The following is a 22020-nucleotide window of genomic DNA, read 5'->3' on the forward strand; positions in this document are numbered from 1 at the left end:
ATTGAGTACACAGGCACAGTTTCTGAGCTGCCATGTTACCCTGGAGGGTCACCCCATCTCTTGCCTCTCGCCTCATGGCACCTTCAGTAGACATGATTGTTTCTAAACACCAAACTTCACAAAGTTAAAAGAACACCCATTCCTCTTAGGATCAAGACCACAATCCCAACAAACCACAAACCTGATTCTAACTTCTTAAGGTTACAGGCCTCACTCAGTCTCTCCCTCCACTACCACCCGTGGGTACTTCTAACAGTTCGTTCTGGGTGTCCTGTTTTACCTATCTGGCTCAGAAATCTCTCTGCACTGTGAGAAATGCTTGTTCATTCCACATTTACCAAGTTGATGATTATTATGTCTTCTTCTGACTCAACCCCCGTTTGTATTAGCTCCATTCATTCTAACCCAATTTCCCCATTGTGATAACTGACACCTGTCAATCTATGCAGTTCCTCTCCTCTTTCTGAACATTTGGAAACATCTTATAAAATCCCTGCCCATTTGTAGTTAAGTCAGACTCATAATTTCTATGACTAATGATTTGTGTTCAAAGGGGAAAACAGGGCACTTAACAGCCAAAGCACAACTCTCTATTCTTTTTGCTTTGGTGAACACTAAAGTATCATTGTGAGTCAGGGATGTGCTTCACCATCTAAGTCCCTAGGATGACATCTAAGATACCACAGGGAGACGTTATTCTGGTAACAGCTAAACACATGGATGGCTTTCTACAGGCTGATGTCCACTGTGCTTGGTGTAGCATAGCTTTGCCAACATGACGTATGTTCTTCTTGAGCACTCAGCACTGTTGTGTTTGGAGATTATTTCTTTTTGCCTTTGTAAAAATCATTTCATTGATTCCTTGTGAATTTCGTATTATGCACCCCAATCCCACTCATCTCCCCTTCCCTCCAAATCTGTCCTCCACGCTTACAACCTTCCTCACAAAGTAAACAAAAAGATAAAAATGATTAAAAATAAAAATTAAAAAACAAACAATAACAAAAGAATCTCACCTTGGAGCCTGTGGAACATCATGGTCACAGTATGTCACCTGTCTACCCTTTTGCCCAAATAGCTTTACTTGCAAATGCTCATTGCAATGAGTCATTGGTCTGGTCCCAGGCCTATGGCTTCTGCTACACCATCAATACTGGATCTTTGCCAGGATCCTTTCAGATATCCTGCTGCTTCCTTGTATCCTGGCGATCCTTCAGTCTTGGTTCTGTAGAGTTGTCCTCTTCATGTGGTTCAGCAGTTCTAGATGGGGTAGATGTTGAGATGGGTCAACTTGGATCTCAGCCTGGGTTGTAGCTAAGTTGGTCAGGCCACTTTCTCTCGTACACCTGCACTGACAGGAGGGCCAGCTTGTCTGATTTGTCCAGGCGAGGGGCAGCACCATCACGCCCACCATCAGAGCCAGCTCACCTGCACCCGCAACACCAGGGCCACCTCTACTGTGCTGCCCAGGTGAGGTGAGGGTCCTGCTTTCCCCAGTTCCCCAGTCAGCTGTGCACAATCCTCAGACATCAACATGGCCCAGGCAGTATCCCAGACCACGTCCCCATGGCCTTTGGTGGTCACATGGCATGGACGTCAACCCCCAGACCACTGCTACGATAGGGCCACAGATCTAGACATGGTCCTCAACTATAGCATAGACCAGGGTATCTCCATGGCTTCAAGGGGTTGCTCCCATCAGACTGTTCGTTACCACTCTCATCTTCAGTTTTGTGCTATAGGCAGGAGCATCTCAGGTGTCTCCTGTTCCACCCTATTGTTCACCTGGCGTGGCATCAGCAGGCAATCCTGCGGGTGTCTTCCACCTGCCCTGGCCTGGTAGCAATATGCAGGCCTCTATTTTTTCCATTTTTTTATTAAAATATTTTTAATACAATATGTTTTGAGCATGGTTTCCCTCCCCCACTCCTCTCAGGTTCTTCCAACCCCTTTTATACCCAACTTCATGTTCTCTCTCTTCCCCTTTCTTTTCTCAAAACAAACAAGTAAGCAAAACACCCAAAAGTCAAAACAACACAAAAAAATAATAAAACAAAAAAATGAAATTAAATGAAAGAAAACCCTCACAAAACAAGCTTTGTTGCAGTAGGTGTAACCTTGTTGGAGGAAGTGTGTCACAGAGGGGGGGATGGGTTTTGAGGTTTCATATGTTCAAGATATGTCCAGTGTTTCTGATCACTTCCTGTTGCCTGCAGATTACGATGTAGAATTCTCAGCTCCTTCTCCAACACTATATCTGTCCGCACACCACCATATCCCACCATGAGGACAATGAGTTGAATCTCTGAACTGTAAGCCACATGATTACTTGTTTTCCTTTATAAGTTGCCTTGATCATGGTGTCTCTTTACAGCAATAGAAACCCTAACTAAGGCAGAACTGACTTATGGTTTTGTAAGACGTCATTGGTAGTCATTTTATTGCCATATTTCTTTAGAAAAATAATAGTAAGTATTCCCCTAAACCTATAATCTATCTAGTATCAGGTTGTTGACAAGGAAGGGTACATTGCTGAAGATAACACTTACTTATGTCACTGAACATAGAGAAATTTACTTGGGGACCCACCTAGAAGCTTTGCCCCTACTGTCTAGCATTTATAGCACTGGAAGGTACTTTGTATACTACCCAAGGTAATCAATATGACTCAGCTACGAGAGCTACATGTCTGAAAGATGTACCAGTGCAATAGTGGCACAAATGTTATGGTATTATGCTTAATGTCTGACTTTTGCACAACAAGATCAAGAACTGGACTTATTTTTCTCACCATGGAATCTCATGGTATCAGCACCAAGAACAAACAATACCTGGTACTCACTAAATGTTTGTTTAGCAAATCAATTGTGTGTGTGTGTGTGTGTGTGTGTGTGTGTGTGAGAGAGAGAGAGAGAGAGAGAGAGAGAGAGAGAGAGAGAGAGGAGAGAGGAGCGTTTGTTATTCAGACTTATTCAAATGTGCCTTTCCAATATGTATGGCCACATTAAACACTAGTGATCAATATCTGTGCACCCTGAACTACCTTAAGAGGGAGAAGATCCTGATGCCTTGATCTTCATCTTTCATGATTATGCCATTGTGCTCCTCCAAGTACTAACACTTATCCAGAAGCTTTCATATTAGCCACACTTACGTGTTGCTTTGTAATGTTATCACATATGTACATACCAGCTACTTTGCCTAGTTGAACATCTAACACACTGAGAGGTGGTGCTGCTTCTTAAGGACTTTGGGAAAATCTGATTGACAAATGTGGCTGTCATTCAGTACACTGTATTTGTGAACGGCAATATGTTTATACTTTTCCTAAGAATAGATAATGAAGTTATTTTAAAAACTTTAAAATTATTCATTTGTTTGATTAGTATCAAGCCTGAAAATTGTCTTATAATTTCCACCTAATGTAAAAAAATCATCTTGGATAAACTCAAGAAATGTAATTGCTGATATGTATGGTATGCATACATTCAACTGATCTCCAGAGGAAGAATAATTTTTTAAATATTGTATCACCAGCACTTCATGACAGATTTGTAAACTATTATAAATCTAGTGTTGGTTACATAACATATCATATCATTGTGATACTGTTTTCTAATTTTCATGGTACCTAATGAAATAATATAATTTTTAATGTTAAAGGGGGGTGGTGTTTGGAATCAGTCAGCTACATTCAGTGTAAATGCCCCAATTTTATTGGATAAATATAAAATATTTATATATTATAGCATAATCAAGAGCCAGTCTAAGATATGACATCTTCTCTGTCAGGTCTGATCAAATTGCTGGCCTTAGCCACAACACTGTCACAGAGTATCTTCACAGCCCCATTGAGCTGGTGCTTGTTGGGCTTGACATTCAGAAAGAACACAGTTCTCTTCTGTCTTCTTCATGGTAGGCTCAGGGTCTGAACCTCATGGTGGCTCACTGGGTGCATATTTCAGGGGTGTTTGGGTATTTTCACTGCCTCTGGAAGCACAGATTTTCATCCTCCAGAATGTGAGTGACACATGGATCAAGCTCTTCTTGTGTCTTCAATGCCTTTCAGCTGCACCTTTGAGCTTTCAGTCTTTGCCTTGACTCTGGCTGTAGGACAGTCTTGGTGAATAAAAACTAGAATAGGTGCTCATATGTGCATTAGCCAATTGCATTTTTCTGATGTGTCAAAACTATGTTCACATTAACTTTTTCATGAGTTTGTCTTTGTTTACTTAATTTACAATATTTATTTTTATATTCTGTTGTTTATCTCCTTTTATATGAGTGTGTTGCCATTTGTCTCCCTCTCTCCGCCATAATTTTTATTCTCTTCATGGGTACTTTTTAAAATGAAAGAAGTTTTAATATATAATGGTTTCTTAAAGCTGTGATTTACTGAAATAATCACTCAATGTCCTGAATTTCTTACAATGTTGACATTTTTATTTTCTTAAATCCTCAACATTTTGTATTTCTCATTTGTGCTCCTATTCTGAACTATTGTGTGTTGTCAGGCAGTGTGCAGAGACGACCATAAGCATTCCAACACATTAATGGTATTGTTTCACTGATCCACAATGACATCTTTGTCATATATCTAATTCCATTTTGTGCTTGAATGACTTTCTAAAAGATTTGCTTTATTGGTTCTGTATTACTCTTGTTCAATTTAATGTGATTTTTGTTTTCTTATTTGGTAGAAAGATTTGTCTGTCATGTTGATTGAAAAAATAGAAAATTTCTCCATGAATATACCTTAAATATGTGGAAATTTTAAAAATGCGACCAGAAAAAGTGTTCCACATTTTAAAAGGAGACTGCTTATTCATTTCCCAGTCACCCAGACTTGAATAATCTCACAAAACCTATATTAATTACAACACTGTTTGGCCGATAACTTAGGGGTATTCCCAGCTACCTCTTACATCTTAAATTAACCCATTTGTATTAATCTATGTATCATCATGAGGTTGTGGCCTACTGGTAAGTTTCTGGTGAACTTCTTATTCGACAGCTACATGGCATCTCTTTGACTCTGCCTACTTTCTTTACCTAGTTCTATAGGCCAAAGCAGCTTCTTAATTAACAAATGGTAATAAAACAAATCCAAAGCATAGAGGGAAATCCCACATCATCTCCCATCTTCTGTCTAAATAAAAAAGAAAAGTTTAACATTAAAATAGTAAAATTACATATAACTAAACAGGTATCAAGCAAGAATTACAGCTATAATAGTTTTTGTGAGTCTAAAGTTTCATATCTAATTTATCTTTTATCATAACTAAGGAAAACTATATCTGTCTTCAACTCTATCAAGACTCCAGGAGGATTTAATATTACCTAAGTAAACAGAAAGTACACTGTAAGCAACTTCCAAAATTCTAGAATTGAAAGAGACTTCTTGTTGCCTAGTCACTCAAAGTTCTTCTATAACATTGGGGCATCCCATGGGACTGTGGCCTATCGATAAGGTTCTGGTGTTCTTCTTCAGAGATTAAAATGTGTCTCCTTGACTCTGCCTTCTTTCCCACCTAGTTCTATTCTTCCCTGCTACAGACCAAAATAGCTTCTTCATTAACATGATATAATAATAATAAAACATATTCATAGCATACAGAAGGGAATCCCACATCACTGAATCATTCAAGATTTTTATTTATGCCCAAATATCTCAGTAAGTAAAGTACTTTCCCTGGTCTTTCTTCCTCCTTTCAAAAACTTCTCTACATCCCTAGTCATTCTATTGATAACTATCTTTCTAATCTTCAATTTACTCAGTCTCTCAAGTCATATTCAGTATAAAGCGTGGAAAATGAAGGCTATGACTGGTTCTACAGGACTACTGAGAAGATGTAAAATGTTATACTGAAATATCCTGGTTAGAAAGATAAGTAGAATAAGTGTTTAGTTTTGTTTTGTTTTGTTTGTCAAATGTGAGATGAGAAGCAGGAATGCCTAAGTATTATTATGTTCTGGCGGCCAGGAGGATTCAGAAGTCAAGAATTGTTTCTCAACTGAGTTAACTAGACTATTATCCAAGTGAAAACAATTTATTTAAATTGTACACATGCCACTATATGCTTATTAGGGTTACAGAGTTTTCAATTATGATAAAGTTAATATAAGGGAGAAAAAGACAAAGCAAACCCAAACGGGCCATAATAACTTAAAACATGTCTAGCTTTACCTTGGAAGAAAACCAGAAGAAGAGTTTGTAGTCAGTTTATTTGGTAAGGAGAGTGCAGACAATAAAATTTCGAGTATAAAAAATTGTACAGAAACAGTGAGAAAATAGACAAAAAATCTAAACAATACAGAACTACACTACTGTCAATTCTAGAATTGGGTGACTTTGGCTTAAATATGATAGATGTTTCCTTAATCTTTAGTATTTTGTATATTTTGCCTGCTATAACTGCCACAAAGCAAGAAGAACTCCAATACAAGTCAGGTATTGAGTACATTTTACTTGTGTGTGAGAGACAGTTTTTATCATCACCATCATCATCATCATCATCATCATTATCATCATCATCATCTATGTCCCGGCAATGCTTAAGCATGAATGGGTAGCCCACTCATGACAGTTCTCAATTGTTCCTATGGCAAGTAGTCCTAGATGCTTGTGTTATTGTCATACCCAAAGTTCCACAGTCTCCCTTTATGGACTCTATCTGGTGTTTTTTTGGGTCTTCCTCTTTGCCTTATCCCGTGCACTCCTCCAAGAAGTGCTATCTTTGGGTATTTGCCATCACTCATTCCCATAATATTGCCAAAGTATATCAAGCACCATTGCTGTATCCTGTAGTTTACTTCCTTCTGTAGACAGATATGTCATCATTGCACAACCTATCCCTCGGTGTGATGCCTAGAATCCTCCTGAAACATGCCATCTCAAACATAGCCACTATTCTGAGGAGCATTTCATTGTCTAGGCTTCAGAGTTGTAAGGAAAGTAGCTCAGTTGTCTCATACATTTGTAATTTTGTTGTTGTCATTTTGTTTCTTGCTGACCAAACCTTTCCAAGTACCTGGAATGCAGTCTTGCTATTTCTATTCACCTCTTGACGTCTGAAATATTTTCCTCCTTTGGCCTGCGGTTTCCTTCCAAATAGATAAAGTTGCCTGTTTGCTTGAGGTTCTGATTCTTTATGACAATGTAAAAATCCTTATGTGCCCTTCCCATATGTTGTATTTCAATCTTTTCGATGTTTATTTTCATACCAAGGTTTTCATTTACTTCCGTCACTCTATTTACGATGGCCTGCAGCTCATTTGGATTTTCAGCAAGTAGTGCTGTATCATCAGCAAAATGGAAGTTGTTGATTCACACACCACACATCTGCACACCTTTCTCCTCTACCTCCAGGGCTGTTGCTACTATTAATTCCAGTAATATATTAAAGAATATTGGTGAGAGGATGCATCCCTGCAACACTGGCAGCTAAGCACCACAAATCTCTGTGCAGGAAGGTCAAAAAAAAAAAGAGCTTAATTTTGCAGGCAAATGGATAGAGCTAGCAAACATCATTTTTTTTTTTTTTTTTTTTTTTTTTTTTTTTTTTGGTTTTTCGAGACAGGGTTTCTCTGTGGTTTTGGAGCCTGTCCTGAAACTAGCTCTGTAGACCAGGCTGGTCTCGAACTCACAGAGATCCGCCTGCCTCTGCCTCCCAAGTGCTGGGATTAAAGGCGTGCGCCACCACCGCCCGGCTCAGCAAACATCATTTTGAGTGAGGTAACACAGACCCAGAAAGACAATTGTTACATGTATTCACTCATAAGTAGTTTTTAAACATAAAGCAAAGAAAACCAGCCTAAAAATCGTAATCCCAGAGAACCTAGACAACAAATGAGGACCCTAAGAGAGACAACATAAATCTAATCTACATGGGAAGTAGAAAAAGACAAGATCTCCTGAGTAAATTGGGAGCATGGGGACCTTGGGAGAAGGCTGCAAGGGAAGGGAGGGGCAGGGAGGGGAGCAGAGAAAAATGTAGAGCTCAATAAAAATCAATAAAAAAGGAGCAAAGAAGGATAGACAGCTGCATATACAAGGTATATGCAAAGATGTCAAAGAGGCTAGTCTCTCTCTTCAAACTATGACTGACGCAAGGGTATCGTTATAGGCATTATCTAATATTCTTATGATTTTCTCTGGGTACCTTTGTTTCCCAAAGTCCTTTCCTCCAAATGCTATCAAATGCCTTCCAGAAGTCAATGTCACAGACATATAAGTCTTTTCAAAATTCTTTGTATTTTTCTGCCAGTTGCCTCAAAGTGAAGCTCTAATCTATTGTGCTCCTATTAGCTCTCAATCCAAACTTAGTCTCTGCTAGGACACCCTCTGCTCTGTCCTTGATTTTTTGCAGGATAATGAAGGAGAAGATCTTGCTGCTATGGCACAACAAACTAATGCATCTGTAATCTGAGCAGTCCAGCTTGTCCTTCTTCTTGTATATGAGAATTATGACTGAGTGCTTCCATTCCATGGGAATCACTTTGTGTTCCCATATTTTTCTTAAGAGTCTGAAAAGCGCCTCGGCCCCGGAGCCTATTGTAGATGCCTCCAGCTCCTCTACTGTGATGTCATCCACTCATGGGGCCTTTTATGCTTCCCTCTCTTGATATCTTCCTCTATCTCACTCCTGTCAATATTCAATATTTCTTCATAGTCTCTGGTGTATGAGTGACTATCGAAGTGTTTCTTATTGTAGTCTATGTTGACAGCATTAGGGGCATTGCATTGTGTCAAAATATTGTCTCTACCTTTGCTTTACTCGCCCTGGTTCTGTTCATAAATGACCTTGTCCATCTTTAATCATCCAAATCTAAGGAGCATATATGGCAATTATCCATTTGATAGCTTTTTAGACAAAATGTCAGAGTCTTGGGACACCTGCTGAAGAGAGCTGCGAACTGGGAGTGAAACCAGTCTAAGAGAAAGAATTATGTTTCAGTCAAGAGATCTGAACAGAGTTGGATGTCTGAGGAGTGTTTTTATATCGGGCATGATGATGCAGTTTGTAGTTGGCCCAGCTGGTTTTCGGTCTTGCTTTGGTTGAGTATTTTCTTGATATGCTCCTTTCCTTATGTTTTGTAATAGTAATGTATATTATGTGCCATCATATGCTGGAAACATATAACATATGTCTCAAACATTCTCCTGAAGTTATTTTTTAGGTCATTTTCTTCTGCTTCATCTATACTTGGTTGTTCAAGTCTTGCTTTTGTAGGTTCACTTGATTTCACCGGTGTCATGTTGCTCTTTGTAGTGTTGTGTGTGTTCTTACTTTGTCTACTCATCTTTTCCTCTAATTGGTGTAGTTGGGGCTAAACTTTGCTTTTCTGTATCTAGATTTTCTTTCCAAGCTCTCTCAGACTTTAAGTGGGTTTCAGTTGGTCACGTTAATGCCAGTTTGTAGTAAGGGGCTGCTTGTTTGTTTCCTGGCCACTCAGACTCCCTAAATAACCACACAGAAAACTGCATTAATTAAATCACTGCTTGGCCCATGGGCTCTAGCTTCTTATTAGTTATCTCTTGCATCTTAATTTAACCCATTTCTATTAATCTGTGCATCGCCAAGAGGCTGTGGCTTACCGGGTAAAGTTCTGGCATCTGTCTCCAGTGGGGCTACATGGCTTCTCTTGACTCTGCCTTCTTTCTTGCAGCACTTAGTTTAATTTTTGCCACCTACCCTGTTCTGCCCCGTGCAGGCCTAAGACTGTTTCTTTATTAACCAACGATATGCAAAGCATACAGAGGGGAATCCCATATCAGTACCCAAAATATGTAGAATAGTTTCTAGATGTCAGAATCCATGTACTTTAATGAACTAGAGTAGAAATACTATACAGGCCATATACATATATTTATTGTTTAGTACCAACAAGGAAGCAGAACAGCTAATGGAGTATTTGTGAAAAGCAAGAGTTAAGAGACGCAAGTATGAATTGGAATTTTATGTTTTCCACACCCCTCACTTGAGTTCTAGCCAAAATGAGTGTTCCAGTCTAAAAATGCACATAATAATAACACTTTCCTCACACGATTATTATAGGTATTAAAGAGATACTTTCAAAGTTCTTAGCACAATGTGTGAAATATACTTGAGTAAATAGGAATTGTTATCATCACCACATAATTAACTTTAAGGAGGAAGGAAAATCTATAAACAGTGTTTTCTGGAGCAGTATTCACATTGCGCATTAAATCAGAAGGAACGCACTATCACCAAGAACTATATAATGCTACATTTTACAGTAGATGCATAAGTACATGGATTTGTTAACACACTTAAAACATCAGAAAAAAAAACTTGCTTTGTCATGGACTTGGCTTTCATTATTGAATTTTATTTGGTTCATTTCCTTTCTTGAAGGAAACAGTCTTTTAGTTAGGGTTTCTAATGCTGTCAAGAGATACCAGGACCACGGCAACTTTTATAAAGGAAAACATGTAATTGGGACAGAATTAAATGTTTAGAGGTTTACTTCATCATGGCAGGAAACATGGCAGTGAACAAGGCAGACATGGTACTGGAGAAGGAGCCAGAATTCTATATCTAGATTGGCAGGCAGCAAGAAGGGAGAGAAATGCTAGGCCTGACTTGAACATTTGAAACCTCAAAATCTACCTGCAGTAACATACTTCCTCCAACAAGGCCACACCTACCACAACAAAATCACATCTCCCAATAGTGTCATTCCCTATAAACCTATTGGGGACATTTTTATACTAACCACCACCAAAAATTAAGTATGCATCCCAAATGACTAAATTTCATTAGAACACACAGAGGTTACTTTCCTTTTATTTGGTCTTTTACCAAGATATATAAATTATCTGATGTAAATGGTAGATTATGATGACTAACTGAGATACTAAATATAAGGCAGTCATCTTTGTTCTTGACCCATTAAAAGCATTAGAGACATGAAGTTATGCCCACTATCACTATCAACCACTGTATGTTAAGTTCTTCCCTACAGTGTAGAATCAGCGAGGATGCATAAAGGAGGTGTTCCTGAAACAACTTTCTTCTAAAGATAAAATTAGGCTGATGTGGGTTTCCCCTATGTATGCTGTGAATATCACTGGTTAATAAAGAATCTAATTCGACCTATGATAGGGCAGAGAAAAGTAAGGTGGGAATTCCAAGCATATTGATAGAGAAGGAAAGAAGGTGGAATCCTGGAGAAACCACGTAGATACCACAGGAGACAGACGCTGGATGCTGGATGGAACCTTGCTGGTAGATCACAACCATGTGGCAATACAGATTAATAGAAATGAGTTAATAAGAATACGCTAGAGTCAATGGTCAAACAGTGTTGCAATTCATATAATTTCAGTGTGAGTGGGATTATTTTGGGTCTGGGCAGTGGGAAACAAACAAGCAGCCTCTGACAACACTAGGCAAGGAACATCCTCATAGGAAATGCAGATACACTTGATTGTGATAACTTTATTTCCTTTGTCATTATTTAATATCATAAATAAATTAATAGCTGCCTATTTTACTGTGAACCTAATAAAATTGAAAATACAAAAAATAAACCCAAAGTAAAGTTGTTACTAGAAGATACAATGAGGGTACAGGCTAAAAGCAAATCTCAAAATTTCTTCCTCTTGCATTGAGAAGGAAGAATAACTATGAATGAACAGGGAAATTCACAAAGTACCACAGTTGGAACTGGTAATCAAGAAAAGGGCAAACTCATATTTGACTGTCAACTTGCTTCTTTTTCTGTAACTCCACTGCCCTATCAACACTCAGTAAAACCTGTATGCAACAGATTTTCATTTAATGAATAAATAATGAGAGAATGATAATAGATTCATAAAGTTATAAAAAATATGAAACAACATTAACACAGTAAGCACAATCCTAAAAGATAAAAATGTGACAAATTTGCAGATTCTTTTATGAAACATGAACCCTGAAGGACAGTCTCACCTTTAGGCAAGTTCAGCAGTCATTTCTCCATGGGTCCCCATGTCAAGTTCACACAGCATAACATCAAGCAGCCCAGACAAGAGCAGTCTCTTGCCCAAATGGCTAGCAAACTCCATAAGGAGACTCTTTGATGCCCATCTTCCTCTTGAAGTAGATTGATGCTGCCAAGATCAGCTATGTGTCATTTTATAAATGTCCTAAGTTCTCAAAACATTTTAAATGCCATATTCTGAAGGTCTCTGAAAGATATGAGGAATACCTATTTAACTGAAATGTATCTCTATATATCTGTTACAACCTCTAATTAATATATGCGGCATGTTCATAGTCATTTGGAGACATAAGTATGCAAATGATGGTGAGAATGTTGAAGGTCCTGAAGCACACATTTCTAGCAAAGATGGGGGAGAGGGATGCACTGCATTTTCCTTTCAATTCTTAAGATGTAAGACAAAGCTTTGAAAGGTTTATATAGTGCACCATTTTCACATTTTTAGGCTTTTATTTTGGGTGGAGATTTTGCTGTTTAAAATGGCTCCAAAATGTAGTTTTCAAGTGTTGTCTAATGTTCCCAATCACAAGAAAATTGTGACAAACCTTGTGAAGAAAATATGTATTACATATATGCTTTATTCACAAAGAGTTCTAGTACTTGCCTGAGAATGAAGCAATAACTTCTAATATCTATTCTGTATTAAAACAAACCTTTCACAAAGCAGGTTATACATTAATAATTTACCAAAAGTCTTGTAACCAGAGCCTCTGAGGACACTCTGAGAAATCAAGTGCTGTCTTAACTAAGTCAGTATTCACAGTGAGGTTATAAAAATGTTATTGTAAATAATGAAAATTGTACACTGTGTATGCTCTATCTCAAATTTTAATATATGCAATAAAATATGTATATATATATATATATATATATTGTTACAAACACAAATTTGAAAAACAGATCAAGTGGGCTGGGAAAGTGGATCAGTGTTTAAGAGCATGTATTGCTCTTCCAGGGGACCAATGTTAGGTTCGCAGTTGAAACTGGACACTATGTTTTTGACCACCAACCAAGCAAAAGGAGAAAGAGGGGCAAGCATGCTTCCTGTCTGTGCTTGTAGTACCTCAGACCACGCCCTAACGGGCTGGTATCTAAAAGGCTATCTCTAAAAGGCTATTGGCTGAATGAATTCCCACAATACCCAGCATCCACTTTAGGCAGTTCAAAACTGCCTGTAACTCCAGCTCCAGGGTGATCTGAAACCTGTAGTTTCTGTAGGCGCCGGCATTCCCATGCGTATATCTACACACGGATAAACACCCATATACACAACTGAAAAATAAAACAAATCTCAAGAGACAAAACCTTAAAAATGGAGAAAAGAGAAAGAGTAGGAGATAAAATACTCTATTGTAGCAAAACTCTTCATAATTTTGTTCCTTAATTTCTCATTCAAGTTGTGATTTTTTTTTTAATCTGTATGCCCCATGGTCAACGCATAATCATGGCGAAACTGTTTGTTACTGACTTCTGCCCTTATTCCAATCAAACCGATATTGTTATTCCTGTAGTGCCGCCATCATGTTGCCATCCCTTGCTCTTTGATGTCTACCACGGCTGCAATGTTGGAAACTTAATGTCCCCGTGGAACATTGCTAAAGATTGATCTATATAGAAGACGTTTAAGCCATGATGGCTCCACCATTAATGAATAAATCAGGTCATAATTATAGTGGCCTATTATTTGTGTTTTAACAAATAAAGCCTGCCTGAAGATCAGAAGGCAAAGCAGACACAAAAGTCAGTCGTGTAGGCCAGGGAGTGGTGGCACACACCTTTAATCCCAGGAGACAGGAACTCGCAGATGGATCTCTGTGAGTTCAAGGCTACACTAGGCTACACAAACAAGATTGACACAGAAACAGGTCTAGGTTGTAGTGGTTCACATCTTTAATCCCAATGTTTGGAAATCACACCCACTTTAATCCCAGCACTAGGGGAGTGAAGGCAGGCGTGATATGGCTGGATAGAAGAGAATAATATAAAGGAGAAGACACAGGAACTCAGTGGAGTGTGGAGTTTGAGGATGCGTGGAGACAGGGTCTTGCCCCTTCTTTCTGAAGATTTGGTAGAGGTAAATGGTCTCTCTAGTGCTTGACTGCTTTGTTTTTCTGATCTTTAGGTTGAACCCTAATCTCTGTCTCTGAATTTTTATTATCCATGCTATACCTAATCACCCATTGTGGTTTTACAATCATGGGACTGTTTTGTTATTGGTTTGTTTTGTTTTGCTTACTAAAAGGACACTTAATTCTAACTGGTTACCTCTCTTGCTTTCTTTTTTCTACCATGAAATAAGGTCTTCACCTTATGAAGCTTTTATGACCTTGAAGATCACAGCCCCCAATATTAAAATGAACTAACCTTTGCTCTTTGTGAACTCCATTATAACTACACAATTCTTTTTTTTTTACTTTTTTTTTTTTTACTATTACTTTGCTTGAATTTCCTAAGGACAAACACATTTATTTACCTATTAGACTCACTTTGGTCCACTTTTATTTCAATAAAGAAAGCTTGCAACAGAAAAAGTCTGGATGAAGCATATAAAGACTTTTCTTATTTAGATTTGGTCTCATGATTCTTAATAAAACTGAAGCAGGAGAAGCAGGTTGCTGAAGCTAGGGCAAGGGTTCAAGCAAAGAGTTAGGGAAATAATTCTGAGTGACTGCTTCATAGTTTTTAAGCAATGAGACCTTTAATAGTCTACAAATAGAGAGACAAATTATTAAGAATCATGATCACAAGTGGAACATATCTGGACACTAGTATCCTAATATCCATGCCCACTGAATACCTACCTGTATTATTATCCTCTTCTAGTAAAGAGAGATTTGAACACAGTTCTCTATTAATTATCTTTTCTTAATCATATCTTTTTATAAGTCAGGCTTATAGAATGCCCAAGGGAAGTCTTTGGCAAGGACCTGGGAAGCAAGTACATAAGCTGTCAGTGGAGGGTGGATCTATATATGCTTTGGAGTCAGATGGTATTTCAATGAATAGTCTTACGTAAAAAATTGAAAGCACTAACAAATATTCCTCTGTCTGAATTTTAATAGCATTAAGGAATCTTTTCATTTTGATTATTTATTTTTTCTATTTATTACAAAATGAATTTAAAAGCATTGTTGTTTACTATAAAGGAAATGATTATTTTTAAAACTATGAAATAAAATCCACACCTTTTTATACATTTCTTTAAGCAGGAAAGATGCAGTAATTTGTAAACACAATTTAAAGTAACTAATTCTCAAATAAAAATAACAAGGCAAACCTCAGGCACCACTGAGAATTCTACAGGTTATATTGAAATAAAAATCTCCAGCACAATTGTAGTTTAAGGCGAAAACACACTTTCATACTTCAAAAACATATCTTATCAGAGACTTATTGCTATTCGGCACACAGTCATAAGTAGAAATTTCTAGACTACTCATCTACACAAGATCATCTTAACTCAAGAAGTCGACTGCAGTAAATACCAGCAGTTTATATGGCAACTTTTTACTTTTCTCTGGCCACACAGGATCAATAAGCTGAGAGACTCAGATGCAGAAGTGTCTGATCGACTTTCAGAAAAGGTTATGTATCTGTGGTGATACTTAGCCATTTAAGGCTGAAGTACGGCTACTATGACTCAGAAATTACTTTTAAATTTTTAACTATGTTATACTAATTTGACTAATCACTACATCATTTTGTTTAGTGAATTAATAATAATAATAATAACCACCTGTGGCTGCTGACTGCCATATGCTTGTCAGCACAGATCTCAGCTGTGGGACTTAAGCTACAGCAGCACATCTTAAATTCTTCCGAATACCTTGTTATTTCCGGCATCCTGTCTTCCTTACTTTCATGTGCCGGTAGCTGTCCTCTGTCTAAAGGAGTGCAATATTGTGCTGGAGAGTTTTATGCCAACCTGACACAAGCAATATCATCTGAGAGGAGGAACCTTCGATTAACAAAATGCATCCATAAGATAGGCTATAGGCAAGCCTGTAGGACATTTTGGTAGGTAAGGATTTTATTTTTATTTCTGTTTTTTTTTTTTTGTTTGTTTGCTTGCTTGCTTGCTTGCTTGTTTTTTGAAACAGAGTCTTACTATGTAGCTCTCTTGCTATCCTAGAAGTTACTGTGTAGACCAGGCTGACCTTGAAATCACAGAGATCCAATTAACTCTGCCTCTTGGATTAAAGACATTTACCATGACATGTAGAGCATTTTATTAATTAGTGATAGATGTGGGAGAACCCAGACCATCGTGGGTGGTGTTATCCCTGAGCCAATGATAGTCATATAAGAAAGCAGACTGAGCAAGCCATGAGAAAAAACATCAAGAAGCAGCACCCCTCCATGGCCTCTGCTTCAGCTCTTGCCTTAATGTTCTGTAAACGGAGGCTGTGCTTACCTTTTCCTGCTGCCCAAGACCCAAATAATCACACAGAAACTGTAGTACTTACAACACTGTTTGGCCGATGTCTCAGGCATATTTCTAACTAGCTTTTCCATCTTAAGTTATTAATCTGTGTGTCACCATGAGGCTGTAGCCTACTGGTATGGTTTCCAGCATGTCTGCTTCAGCAGCGACATGGCGTCTCTCTCTAACTCTGCCTACTCTCTCTTTATATCTCTATTCAGATTTATGCATGCCTTTACTCTTCTAAGTCATTGGCGCAAGAAGCTTTTTCATTAACCAATGTGAATAATAAAACATATTCACATCATACAGACGGGAATTCCACACCTATGTTCCTGTTCTGTTTGAGTTTCTGTCCTGACCTCCATCGATGAGGAACATTAATGTGCACATGCAAGCTGAATGAACCCTTTCCTCCTCAATTTGTTTGTGGTCATGGTGTTTCATCACAGCACTATAACTCTGATGAAGCCAATTATTAAACACGTAACTGGAAAAAAAAACAAAGAACCAGAATATTTTTCCTATAGTGTTTTATTTCTATTTCCTGTGGTGAGAAGGCACAGACAAATTATTTGTAAATGTTATATAGATACTTCACTGGTTAAAAATTTCAATAATGTTTACAGATGGTTTAAATTTTCATCCTCCACCCAAAACGTGAGTAATGAGGAAGCCCTTAATAACCTTTTTATTAGCTTCACATCCCACAGTCCACAATATTCCCTAAGGAGCACCAACAAGATAGAAATCTTATTATAGGAAATAATTACTTATCTGGGCTCATTATCCAACAGTTATCCTTTCCCATTACATACCAATGAAATATGCATCAAGTCCAGATGAGGACCAACAAAAGCTAAGGGTGAAAATGTGGGAGCCACAAACATCAAGCATCAGTAGAGCATGGAAGCCATACAGCCTCCCATCCTGGTGTCACATCACAGGAAGCCTACAGGCTGCATAAGAATAGGTACAAGCTTGATGCAGAATGAGAATTTTTTTCCTAAGGGTTAGAATAATCATCTTAGAGTTTAGGACTTTAGACCACATAACAGACATGATAAGGCCTCAAACACCATAAGTTTAATTTGGGGGACATGGGACTTTTAAAACTTTTGCAAAGATTGAAAACAAATTGTTAAGTGTTGTTCTTAAGTTTAAACTTTGCTTGTGAAACCATCCATTTCCCACTCTTGGTTGTTTATCAGGATACTGGCCACTCAAGGGAGTAGATAGTTAAAAATATACAGTCCTAAGATCTGCCCCTCTTCTACCAAACCAGAGTCTGCGATTATGAGAACTGGAATTAATGGTGAACTAGAATGTTTACAATGTTTGTGCAAATCAAATTTTGAGAAATTTGGTTGAAAGAGACTTGGGGTATGATAAGAAAGTTTGGGAACTCACCAAGCTGCCCGTCAGTATGCAAGCAAAAGAAAATGGCTTAAAATGCTACTCAATGGGTAGATACCTAATTTTTCAAAATCATCACATATACTGAAAAAGACCATGTACCAACATTTTTAAATTATTAGAAACAATTGTAAACTCTCTATAATATCAGAGTACTGGAGTTGAGGAATCAGCTCAGTAGCACAGCCTTGACTAGCATGTCCAAGATCCTGGGTTCGATCCCCTAACACTGCAATTATAATAAAAATAAGTAACAATGATAATAATAAAATAATAAATTTTAAAATGAAGTAAAACGGGGCTACAAAACATCAGTAAGAAGCGTGTCCCTAAAGCTCATCCTGAAATGAGTTCAAGTAACTGTTGTTTATTCAACTTGATCTTGTCTTTCTGTCAGGCAGTCATCAACACTCCTTAAATAAAACAATTAGGACAGCTCATTACCAACTAAACTGGTTTGATTCTATGGCTGCTTTGGTTTGAACCCATATCAACACTCTGCTCAGATTTGAATTATAGGTCACACTAAGTTAGAAATTTTTAAGAAGCCTGAAGGAAGAGTTTGGGAGGGTTATATTTAGACAGAGAGCATAGGCTTGCCAACCCACTCATGTTTCAGATAGCTGTGAAATTGATTGATTTCTTTCTCATGGGTAGTCTCCCTTCCTAAGTGTACTGACTAACAGAAACTGAAAACAACGAGATAGCACAGCTCCTAAAGAGACCTCTTCATTCTAAACTTCAGCGATCTTTTTGGAGGTGATGGTTTATCAACAACCAAAGATAAATGTAATAGAGTGTCAACAAATCATAGCCATAAATTTCAGTGTTCACGACAAGCTGATGAGCCCACTGTATTCTGTACCAATCAAAGCATCCTCCATGACTGTGATGGCCATGATTTAAGTAAATAAAACATGTACATAGTAGCATCTGGGCCAATAAGATGGGCCACCCTGTGAAAACGTTAGCCACACACTCTTGACAAACTGAGTTTTCTCCTCAGAATCTACAAAGAGAGTGAGAAGCAGTGATCCGTATCTAAAATCCCAGCACTCTTATGTTGAGATGAGGGGCTGGGAGAGGAGACTATTAGATGCATGCAGGTCAGATAGTTTGGACTACACAGCACAGCAGTAGAAAGAAGAGAGAGCCTGCCTCATCAATGTGCAAGGAGGAAACCATCTCACAAAAGTTGCCTTCTGACTTCCATTCTTGACCCTTGAACACATACAATTCATCTCAAAAATACTTTTAAATAAATAACAATCTAGAAAAAGACATGGTGGCAGAAGCCATAACGTAACAAAGCAAATTTTCTTTTGTTCTGTGACTGACAGGGGATATGGTGTGTGTGCTGGGAAGCCCCTGTCAATAATTCATATGGTTGCCTTCTTTTAGCAGTGAGCCACTGCTCTGTTAACTATCTGTGTGGAAAAACTGTACAAATTCACCTTCAACCATGAAGATCTCTGGTCAGTCCAGAGGTAGCCACCTGTGCCTGAGTCCTTCTCTGGCCCAGGACCTTGAGAAGAACCTCTAGAAAGAAGAAATCATGAGGCTAGTAGTCACAGAGCAAGACAGTCCCTGTCCTTGACAGTCAGATGGCAGACTGAATGCCTGAAACACCAGGGCCAATGGGAACCCAGGAGCTTGTTAGGGAATAGACCAGCTTGTATTGAAAAGTAGGTAGGGGACTGGAGAGATGGCTCAGCGGTTAAGAGCATTGCCTGCTCTTCCAAAGGTCCTGAGTTCAATTCCTGGCAACCACATGGTGGCTCACATCCACCTGTAATGAGGTCTGGTGCTCTCTTCTGGCCTGCAGACATACACAGACAGAATATTGTGTACATAATAAATAAATAATTTTTTTAAAAAAAAGTAAAGTAGGTAGGGGCCAGGCAGTGGTGGTACACACCTTTAATCCCAGCACTCCAGAGACGGAGGCAGGCATATCTCTGTGAGTTCGAGGACAGCCTGATCTACAGAGCAAATTCCAGGACAACCAGAACTACACACAAAGGAACCCTGTCTTGACAAATACAAAAGAAAGGAAGGGAGGGAGGGAGGAAAGAAGGAAGGAATGTAGGAAGGAAGGAAGGAAGGAAGGAAGGAAGGAAGGAAGGAAGGAAGGAAGGAAGGAAGGAAGGGAATAAAGAAACAAAGAAAAGTGGGTGGGTATTGCTTACAAATGGAGCTCAGGTTGATGGACACAGCACCCCAGACATGCCCAGCATCCAGGTACTTCTCATGCAGTTGGTGTCTGTGGGTGGAGGTTCCTCCTCAGATGATCATTGTTCTGCAGGTGACTAAGCCCGAGACAATACTTCTCAGGGTTGTCCCTCATTGCTAGCAGGTGTGAGCTTCCACGTGGACACAGAATTATACCCAGGTCAGCAAACAGCTGTGAAAAACTGCAATGATGTAGAAATGGCAGATGAACTTGATGAACTACCATTCTCTTCTCACGCCTGTCTCTAAGCTAGTGGATTACGCACATACACCATCAGTTGTATGAGAAGAGCGCTTGTACCACTCAGGAGCCACAGTCCTGACCAGAGGAAGTGTGCATCAGCATCACTGTGTGCATGGTCTAGAAAGACCAACCATCTGCTTTAGACTCCCTTAAAGAAACTCTGCGGGGGATCGATTTTTGTTTGTTTGTTTGATTGCTTGTTTGTTGGTTTTGTGTGACCTGGATGGGACCAGTCAGTGTGCTCCTAGTTGAATGAACATACAGGACAAGACGCTTCAGAAGCCGGTCAGCTTTAGGATGCTGCTGAAGAAACACATACAAGGAGTTAGATGATTCTCTGGAGCCATTTGTCCGAGCAGGCTCTGTGGGGGAAGTACATCACCTATGCTTGAGACATCCAGTTGGAAGAGGTGGGTGTCTCAGGACTTCCTGCAGACCTGGTTTAAAATCCAGCAGCTTCTAGAGCATCAGTAATACATGGCATACTGGTGGGAAAATGTCAGGTTACTCCCCACCAGGCATTTAGTGGTTCTTAAATGTACTCATTGAATACTGCAGCAAAAAGCCAGCAGATTCTCAGTCTGTCCAAGACCCACACTATAGATAAGATCCTTGTAAGCAGTGCAGGAAAAAAAGTATGCACCCAGAGACCTATGGTGAGGCATTGCCTTATGGGCATTGGGAGCTGATGTGCTACTGCTGGTCTCAGGGTCTCAGAAGGATTTTCCTTGCTGTAAGATGGACTTTTGTGACAATCACTGATTACCTGTCTGTCTGTCACAGCTTTAATGGGGCAATCCACAAAAAATAAAGAGGAACCAAGAATGAATAGTACTGAAGTCCACGAGAAAGGCAACAAAAGGACTGGGGAACACCTAGGGGAAACTTCAGGCATGTGAACTCATCCCCACCCTTGCAGAATCTCTGCCCAGATTAGGATCCATTTCTTGAGCATATTTTAATTATTTTGTTTGGTTGGTTGTTTTGTTTTTTCAAGAAAGGGTTTCTCTGTAGCTTTGGGACCTGTCCTAGAACTAGCTCTTGCAGACCAGGCTGGCCTCGAACTCATAGAGATCTGACTAGCTCTGCCTCCCCCAGATTAAAAGGGTGCGCCACCACCACTTGGACCTACATTTTATAAATTCTTAATTAGCCTTCTGTACAAGAGATTAATCCCGGGGTTTTATATAGCAGTGCCTCACATGGAACCCAGAGTGGTGTTCCATGGCTTCAGCCATTCATCTATGAGGAACTGTGCCTGTTGTCCCTGGTCAGGGGCATTCAGAAGTCACCAGGCCATCTCCACACAAGAGATCCCGAATTCTTCCGGCACTGGTCCCATGTCTGAAGTGAGTGGAAAGGAAAATAAAACCTCTGGATGAGAACTGTGCCTGAGAAAGAAAAGGTGAGCACCTGACCTTAGACCTTGATCCTGTGAAAATGATGTTTGGGCTTAGAAATAGATTTTATACCCTGTGCTGTTCACAGTGTGTACAATGGCTGTGTTTTCAGAGGGCTGTGAAAGTGCACATTACCCTTGAGCATCTTTATTCACTTAATTAAATTAATTAAATTTAATCAGCACAATGCAGCTATGTAGGTTGTGTTGTCTCCCCAAAATTTATATAGTCTGAATAAAATATAAATGTTCTCCAAGTAAACTTTGAATGCCTCATATAAAAAAGAACTAGACATA

General features: G+C 38.9%; 1 pseudogene; it reads left to right on the forward strand.

Moving 5' to 3' along the window:
* The first annotated feature begins 1534 nt into the window (after nt 1-1534).
* On the forward strand, nt 1535-21156 carry LOC126512554 (F-box only protein 34-like; annotated as a pseudogene).
* Nucleotides 21157-22020: the final 864 nt, after the last annotated feature.

This window comes from Alexandromys fortis, unplaced genomic scaffold, assembly GCF_014885135.2.
Source record: "Alexandromys fortis isolate MF-2015 unplaced genomic scaffold, M_Fortis_MF-2015_v1.1 scaffold_76, whole genome shotgun sequence".
In the NCBI taxonomy this organism is placed as follows: Eukaryota; Metazoa; Chordata; class Mammalia; order Rodentia; family Cricetidae; genus Alexandromys; species Alexandromys fortis.